Below are 9,328 nucleotides of genomic sequence, written 5' to 3' on the forward strand. Positions count from 1 at the left end.
AGTATTTTTATATGCAAAGTACCTCATATGGCAAGATAAAATAAGTGAATAAATCTGTTCAAGTAGATAAATAAGTGAAATATAAGGTGGTGTATTGTTAAGGTTTAAATATATAGATACTTTTAAAATAAAATATAAATATAATAATAATAATAATATAAATATAAATTTAAAAACTTTGCCATTTCATCCCAAATGCAAATTGTATAATGTATTATTTCTTTAAGTACAAGCAACATATCAAGCTTATGGAAAAATACAAACATGAGAAATTCTTTGACTCCAAATATTAAATCAAAGAATTAAAAATTTTCCATTAAAATATTTTTATTAATTTATTTTCCTCCACTGTTTACTACAGATGAGCCCTGTAATAATTTTTTGTTAGTTGAAACTTTGTTTCTCATAAAAGGTATCTCAATTATTTGTTGTATTACCTACCTAAGCCTCTACCCAACACATTTCTATTTTTTTTAATATGAAATTTATTGTCAAATTGGTTTCCATACAACATCCAGTGCTCCTCCCAACAGGTGCCCTCCTCAATGCCCATCACCCACCCTACCCTGCCTCCCACTCTCCATCAACCCTCAGTTTATTCTCAGTTTTTAAGAGTCTCTTATGGTTTGGCTCCCTCCCTCTCTAACTCTTTTTTTTCCTTCCCCTCCCCCATGGTCTTCTGTTAAGTTTCTCAGGATTCACATAAGAGTGAAAACATAACGGTATCTGTCTTTCTCTGCTTGACTTATTTTACTTAACATAACACTCTCCAGTTCCATCCACGTTGCTACAAAAGGCCATATTTCATTCTTTCTCATTGCCAAGTAGTATTCCATTGTGTATATAAACCATTTCTTAATGCACGTATGTATTCATTCTCCTATCATTCCTTTAATGCTTAGTTAATGAGAATCTTCTCGATGAAGGACGATGTACTAGGATCATGAATGGGCGTTAAAATCAATGATGTCTGGAAGACATTTATTTGGCATTTAGAATTTAACTTCACTGAATCTCAGAATTATAGTGCATGATAAAGTACTAATGGCCTCTAAACTGTCATGAAAATATTCTTCAGAAAAATATGACACATCACTATGGTGTGGTTTCCTCTGCAACATCACCACGATACCTTTTAAGACTCATTAAAGAGAGGGATTCCAAAATATAAATGGAGTTCAGACGTTCTGCAGTTAAGAAAACAATAATGTCTATGAGACCATTTTAGGAAACTTCGTAATATTCCAGCCCTCACTTCTCTCTCTCTACTGTCCTAAATGCACTATACAAGCAAACTCCATTACTTGCTTACTAATGAACACATGCCCACCCTTCCTAGTCTCCATTTCAACCGTTTTCTCTAATTATAAAATTTGAAAAGTCATTTCCATTACTTATTGGTGATTTGGATAACTCCTCCCTCTTTGGCATTCTCCAACACGCGCCAACACGTGCGCGCGCGCACACACACACACACACACACACGCCTTTCAAACTTTCAAATGGTACAAATTATTGATAAAACCAGTTTCTACTTTCTATGGGAATGCGGGTTCCAATCAATTCCTCTGATCACCCTTAAATACTAGCAGCCATCACATCTACCTTCAGTCTACCAGACATTAAAGACTGACTCCACAGAGAAATGCGTTCTCACAATTACTTTTTATTGTAACTTTTACTGTACTTTTTATAGTAACACCTGAGCACCTAATACTTTTTATTGGTTTTAATAATAGTAACAACAGTGTCAAAAACAACAGTAAGTGACAATATAGTAACTCTGATAATTTCTTAGCATATATATTAATCAATGCAGTGAAACTAAAGTTGGCTATTATATTCACCTTTTAGAAATGAGCTAAGTGATTAAGAGAGAATTTAAATAATTTGCCAAAGGTAACATTGTCAGTCTATGCCTAGAAGTAGTAATTCCAAAGCCTGATTTGTATGCTTTTTTCCATACTGCCTGGTATGTTAAAGCTTTTACCAAATTTGTTATTATTATTATTATTATTATTATTATTAACTTTTATTGCAGCTGGGTACATTTATGTCTCTGTTATTTAGACTATTACATTTTAGAGAGAGAATTTTATATGATTTTAATCATTCATCTATCTATTTTCATGCTTGTTATAGTGGCCTAGTAAAAATAATATTCATCATGTATTTACTGAATTTAGTAGTTAATAGAAAATAAGTCATAAGTATCACAAGAATACCTCATTACATTGTTTTAAAAAATAGCTTTATTTCCCATAATCTCATTTCATTTAATGCTAAAATGAAATATACTTAATTTTTCCACTTGGAGAGAATTGGATAAAAGTGGAAAAGAGTTCTGATCTTGTCATAAAGCCCACTAATAGCTCCTGTATAAATTCTGTTAAATTTCAAATCAGATTTTTTTTTAAGTACAAGTGTGTGGGCTGTGATCTTGACAAGCTTCTGAAAAACTCTTATCAGACTCTGGTTGCTCTGGTGATCAACCATCTGTTTATACAATTGCAATTTTATTTCCTTCAGAAAATTAGAATAAAAAAGGAATTGAGAGCTACTATGCTTGTGTTTTTCATCCTACTATTTTGTTATAGGTTGTTAGTATTGGAAACTAGCAACTATGATCATCCAAATAGTTTTAAGAAGAAAGATTTTGATTTTATCTGAAATTTAAAAGTTATGATTTTTAATAGCTTATGATAATTTCCTGATAAAATCATTTAGCTTAATATGTAAGAATTAATGTAAATACAAATTCTTATTTTTAATTAAAGTATAGCTGACACACAATGTTACATTAGTTTCAGGTGTGCAACATAGTGATTCAACAACTCTATATGTTATGCTCACCCCAGTGTAGCTACCATCTGCCACCACAAAATGGTAGTACATTACCGTTGACTATATTTCGTATGCTGCATGTAGCTTTCATCCCTGTGACTTATTCATTCCATAAGCTGGTACCTCCCACTCCCCTTCACCTATTTTGCCCACCCCTCTACCCTCCTGTCTGGCAACCACCTATCTTTATACCACATCTTGGTTACCACATCTTTATCCATTCATCTATCTATGGACATTTAGGTTGCCTCCGTATCTTGGGTATTATAAATAATGCTGCAATAAACATAGGAGGGCAGATGCTTTTTCTAATTAATGTTTTTGTTTTCTTCAGATAAACACCCAGTTGTGGAATTATTGGATTATATGGTATTTCTATTTCTAATTCTTTGAGGAACCTCCATGCTGTTTTCCATAGTGGTTTCATCAATATGCATTCCCATCAATAGTGAAAGAGGGTTCCCTTTTCTCCACATCTCACCAACACTTATTTCTTACCTTTGTTATATTAGCCATTCTGACAGGTGTAAAATTATATCTCAGTGTAGTTTTGATTTACATTTCCCTGATGATTAGTGATGTTGAGCATATTATCATGTGTCTGTTGGCCATTGCCTGTTTTCTTTTGAAAAATGTTTATTCAGGCTCTCTGCTCATTTTTAAATCAATTTATTTGGATTTTTTTGGTGTTGGGCTGTATAAGTTCTCTATGTTTTCTTATTATTGGAGTATAATTGGCATGCAATGCTTTATTAGCTCCAGTTGTACAACATATTTAACATATATATGTATATATATTTGTTTTGTTCAAGATTTTCTTCACTGTGCAAAAGCTTTTGGTGTAGTCTCAATAGTTTATATTTGCTTTTGTTTCCCTTGCGGGAGGAGACATATCTAGAAAAATGTTGCTATGTCTGATGTCAAGGAGATCACTGCCTATGTGTTATTTAGAGAGTTTTATTGTTTCAGGTCTCATACTTAGGTACTTAATCCATTTTTAGTTTATTTCTGTGTGTGGTGTAGGAAAGTGGTCTAGTTTTATTCTTTTGTAAGTAGTTGTCCAATTTTCCCAGCACCATTCTTGGAGAGACCGTCTTTTCCCCACTGTATGTTCTTGCTTTGTTTGTCATAGATTAATTGACCATATAAGCCTGGGTTCATTTCTGTGCTCTCTATACTGCTCCACTGAAATTAATATATACCTATAAGTAAAAGAAATGGAATGTTTTTATTTTTAATTTTAAAAGAATAATTCAAAATGGTTGTGACAGGGAAGTATGCCAAGGTCAGATTAATATAAATATGACAATAATTATAATTAAACCACTTATTTATTGTATAGTGCATTTAGGAAACAAATTTGGGGAAAGAGGGGAAGAAGATAAAAAAAAATCCCTGTCAAAGTGACAAAAGTCTGAAATTCATTTTCCAAATTCTAAAGAAAATTTATCCAATATTTTATTTCCTCAACTCTTTTCATTGGATGGCAAAGAGGAAAGTTTTTTGAAAATTTCTGTTGAAATTTCATACTGATTTGACAACTAAGCAAAGTTGGGAGTGACATGAAAGGGAGAAATTGGAGCAGAAAAAAAGGAAGCAAACTTACTGAGGTGAATTTTTTTCAATTTTGTAAATTTTATAAAATTATTGTGACTTTAAACATTATTAAGACCCTCTCTGTGCCTGGGAAGAGGCAGGCCCATACGAGTGAAATCCACAGATTCTGAGCTTTATGACCCTCTTAGTAATTCAAACTCTGCTCATTATATATTTTCCTTAGCTTTACTGAGGTATAATTGATAAACAAAAAATTGCACACATTTAGTAGACACAATTTGGAAATTTTCTTGGTCTCTTATTAATATGTAAAACCAGGAGACCTGTTGAAATTTCATGTTTGACAAATAAGCAATGCAGGTTGATCAAGATTCTCTTTATTTAGATTACTACATGTCATTACCCACTTGTTATATTAGTGTTCTATTGCTCCCAGAACAAATTACCATGAATGTAGTGACTTAAAACAAAGGAAATTTATTATATTTCAGTTCTCTAAGTCCAAGTTAGATACAGGTCTCCCTAGGCTAACATCAAGGTGTGGGCAAGGTTTCATCCACTTCTTTTTATTTTATCTTACTTCATTTCATTTCATTTCATATTTCATTTCATTTCATTATTTTATTTTTATAATTTACTGTCAAGTTAGCTAACATGCAGTGTATACAGTGTGCTCTTGGCTTCAGAGTAGGTTCCCATGATTCGTCACTTAAAACACCCAGTGTTCATCCCAACCAGTGCACTCCTCAATTCGCCATCACCCATTTTCCCCGCCCCCTCAGCCCCTCACTCCCTTCCAGCCTCAGTTTGTTCTCTGTATTTAAAAGTCTTATATGGTTTGCCTCCCTCTCTGTAACTATGTATTTTTTTTCTTTCCCTTCCCCCATTGGTCTTCTGTTAAGTTTCTCAACTTCCACGTATGAGTGAAAATATATCATATCTGTCTTTCTCTGACTTATTTACTGAGAATAATACTCTCCAGTTCCATCCGTATTGTTGCAAATGGTAAGATTTCATTGTTTTCCATCTATATCTATCTATCTATATATATATATATATATATATATATAACACATCTTCTTTATCCCAGTTGATGGACATGGACATTTGGGCTCTTTCCATAAGTTGGCTATTGTTGATAGCACTGCTATAAACATTGGGGTACACATGCTCCTGTGAATCATCACCCCTGTATCCTTTAGATAAATTCCAAGTAGTGCTATTGCTGGGTCATAGGGTAATTCAATCTTTAATTTTTTGAGGAACTTCCACACTGTTTTCTAGAGTGGTTGCACCAGTTTGCAAAAGTGTAGATACTACCTAAAGCAATCTACAGATTCAATGCAATCCCAATAAAAACAGCACCAGCATTCTTCTCAGAGATAGAACAAACAATCCTAAAATTTGTATGGAACCACAAAAGACCCCGAATAGCCAAAGTAATGTTGAAAAAGAAAACCAAAGCTGGAGGCATCACAATGCCGGACTTTAACCTCTACAACAAAGCTGTAATCATCAAGACAGTATGGTGTTGGCACAAAAACAGACACTTAGCCAATGAAATAGAATAGAGAACACAGAATTTAACCCATAAATGTTTGGCCAACCAATCTTCAATAAAGCAGGGAAGAATATCCAGTGGAAAAAAGACAGTCTCTTTAGCAAATGGTGCTGGGACAACTGGACAGCAACATGCAGAATAATGAAACTGGACTACTTTTTTTACACCATACACAAAAATAAATTCAAAATGGAATTAAAAACCTACATATGAGACAGGAAACCATCAGAAAACCATTTTCTCCTAGAAGAGAAAACAGGCAACAACCTCTTTGACCTTGGCCACAGAAACTTCTTACTTGACACCTCTCCAAAGGTGAGGAAAATAAAAACAAAAATGAAATATTGGGGCCTCATCAAGATAAAAAGCTGCTACACAGCAATGGAAACAATCAACAAAACTAAAAGGCAATCAATGGAATGGGAGAAGATATTTGCAAATGACATATCGGATAAAGGGTTAGTATCCAAAATCTATAAAGAACTTACCAGGGTGCCTGGGTGGCTCAGTCAGTTGAGCGTCCAACTTGGCTCTGGTCATGATCTCATGGTTTGTGGGCTCGAGCCTCACGCCGGGCTCTGTGTTGACAGCTCAGAGCCTTGAGCCTGCTTCTGTGTCTCCCTTTCTCTTTCCACCCCTCCCCTGTTTGTGTTCTGTCTCTCTCTCTCTCTCTCAAAATAAATAAACACTAAAAATAAAAAAATAAAAAAACTTACCAAACTCAACACCTGAAAAACAAATAATCCAGTGAAGAAATGGACAGAAGACATGAATAGACATTTTTCCAAAGAAGACATACGAATGATTAACAGACATGTGAAAAGATGCTCAACATCGCTCATCAACAGGGAAATACAAATCAAAACTACATTGAGATGCTACCTCACATGGGTCAGAGTGGCTAAAATTAACAACTCAGGCAACAACAGATGTTGGTGAGGATGTGGAGAAAGGAGAACGCTCTTGCATTGTTGGTGGGCTTCATCCCCTTCTAAAGAGTATCAGGAGAATCCATTTCCTTGCTCATTCAGGTTATTCAGTTCCTTGCAGTTGTAGGACCAAATTTTCTGGATTCTACAGATCTCCCACATTCCCTGACTCAGGGAATTTTTCCTCTATCTTCAGAGCTAGGGATGGCGATTTGATGCCTTTCATTTGGTATCTCTCTGATCTACTCTTCTCACTTCCTTCTCCACAATTAAGGATCCTGTGATTAAAATGGGTTCACCTGAATAAGCGAAGAGAATCATACTGAAGTCCTTAACCTTTTTCATACCAACAGAAATCACACCTACACAATCTCTATTGTCATGAAGGTACATTTTTATAGTTTCTGGGGCTTAAGATATGGAGATTTTTGGAATGATATTATCATCCTCTGGTATCATTACCCTCTGGAAAATCTTGAAAAATAAGGGAAAATATTATTTTAAGTCTGAATATTTGTTAGGCATAACAGAAAAGCAAAGAAAATGAACACCAAAAAAGAAATAAATTTTTAATTGCCACGGTTGTACTCAGAGAAGAAGAATTTTTTAAGATACTGGTATTATTTCAGAGAGTTTTTATAATGCACAAAAACAATCACCTCCAATAGGCCAGATTTTACATATTCTTTACAAGTAAGACACTGTAATGGGGGAAACAATCATAACTCAGAGACAGCTTTAGCAAGTTGTTTCTGCAAAGTGATCTATAATACAATAAAATACAGAAACACACACTCAGAGTTTCTCAGGATGATTGCAACATAAGCAGATAAAAATCTAGCAATAATTAGAACAAAATTAACATATTCACTCTACTAGTTTAACTTGTGCTTGATCAACCTAAAAGAGAGAGAAAATCAAATACTTGCTGTACAAGAATCAAAATGGCCTTTGAATCATAGGCTCACTTCTGTTAAATTAGAAGATTACTGCAGAAAAAGTAAATGCTTACATAAAAACTTACATATTTTATACCATTTGTAGACTAGCCTTATACAGGAAATATATATTTTTCATATATCCTTTTTTAAATGTCTATTTATTTTTGAGAGAGAGGGACAGAGAAAGAGGGAGACTAGGGTCTGAGCAGGTCTGTGCTGACAGCAGAGTTCTGTGCGGGGCTCCGACCCACAAATGGTGACATTGTGACCTGAGTCGAAATCGGACACTTAACTGACTAAGCCACTCTGGTGCCCCAATAAATATTCTTGACCTAACACATAGATCATCCTTGGTGCCTGTTTATCAAATATCACTTCTCATCCTTGCTCTTTGGGAGGGAATAATATGCTATGCGTAATGTTAGTGATATCATCATAAAAAAGTGAATCCCAGGGACTTTAAACTCTTAAATGAAGACAAAGTTTCAATCAAGAGAATTGTTTTGATTCAATTCACAAAATAAGAATGGGCCTGAACTGTACTTAAGGTGATTAAGAAAAATAACATATAATGAACATTTTTCTTAATGTTCTAAAATTCTTAAAAAAGGAAAAAACAAGTGTGCTACAATTAATAAATAGACAAATTTTATATTATATGTTGACGAATCCAAAGAGTTGCAGAATTATTTGGTCATTAAACATTTCATGCCAATTCATAATTTTCCCCCTTCCAACAAATTGTGCTAACTTAAAAATTTCATCTGGTTTTTAAACGCAAGTTAAAAGGTAAGACTATTTGGTGTATATGCTCATGTGCTGTATCTACATGCAATTTCAAAGGACACACTAATAATTATTTAAGGAAAAGAAAAGATTTAAGAATACTGATAGTTCTCTTCAATACTGGAAGTCTGCTCCTCTGAATTGAGTTGACTCTTCTGGGGGCACCTGGGCAGCTCAGTCAGTTAAGCATCTGACTTCAGCTCAGGTCACGATCTCACAGTTTGTGAGTTTGAGCCCTGCGTGGGACTCTGTGCTGACAGCTCAGAACCTAGAGCTTCAGATTCTTTGTGTCCCTCTCTCTCTGCCCCTCCCCTGGTCGCACTCTGTCTCTCTCCTTCTTAAAAATAATAAATAAACATTAAAAAAAGAGTTTGCTCTTATGTTACAAGCATGTGACAGATTCAAATGTCCCTCTCAATTAAGCTACACATACTCCTATCAGGTAAATTAATGTCCATTAGGTAGAATTACATTTTTTTTTCAATTTCATATTAGCAGAATTATGCTGGCTGCACTTAATGATAAGAGCTGTTCCAGTTGTCAGATGGGACCTACCACGTTTCCTATAACCAGAGTAAAAACCAATTGACACATAGTCCATTCATTGTAATGTAACAAAAACAAAAACAAAAACAAAAACAAAAAAACAAAAAAAGCAAAAAACAACAACAAAAAAGGAAACATGGTTCTACCACTTTGTTTTATAAATA

Source organism: Panthera leo, chromosome A1 (genome assembly GCF_018350215.1).
Source record: "Panthera leo isolate Ple1 chromosome A1, P.leo_Ple1_pat1.1, whole genome shotgun sequence".
Lineage (NCBI taxonomy): Eukaryota > Metazoa > Chordata > Mammalia > Carnivora > Felidae > Panthera > Panthera leo.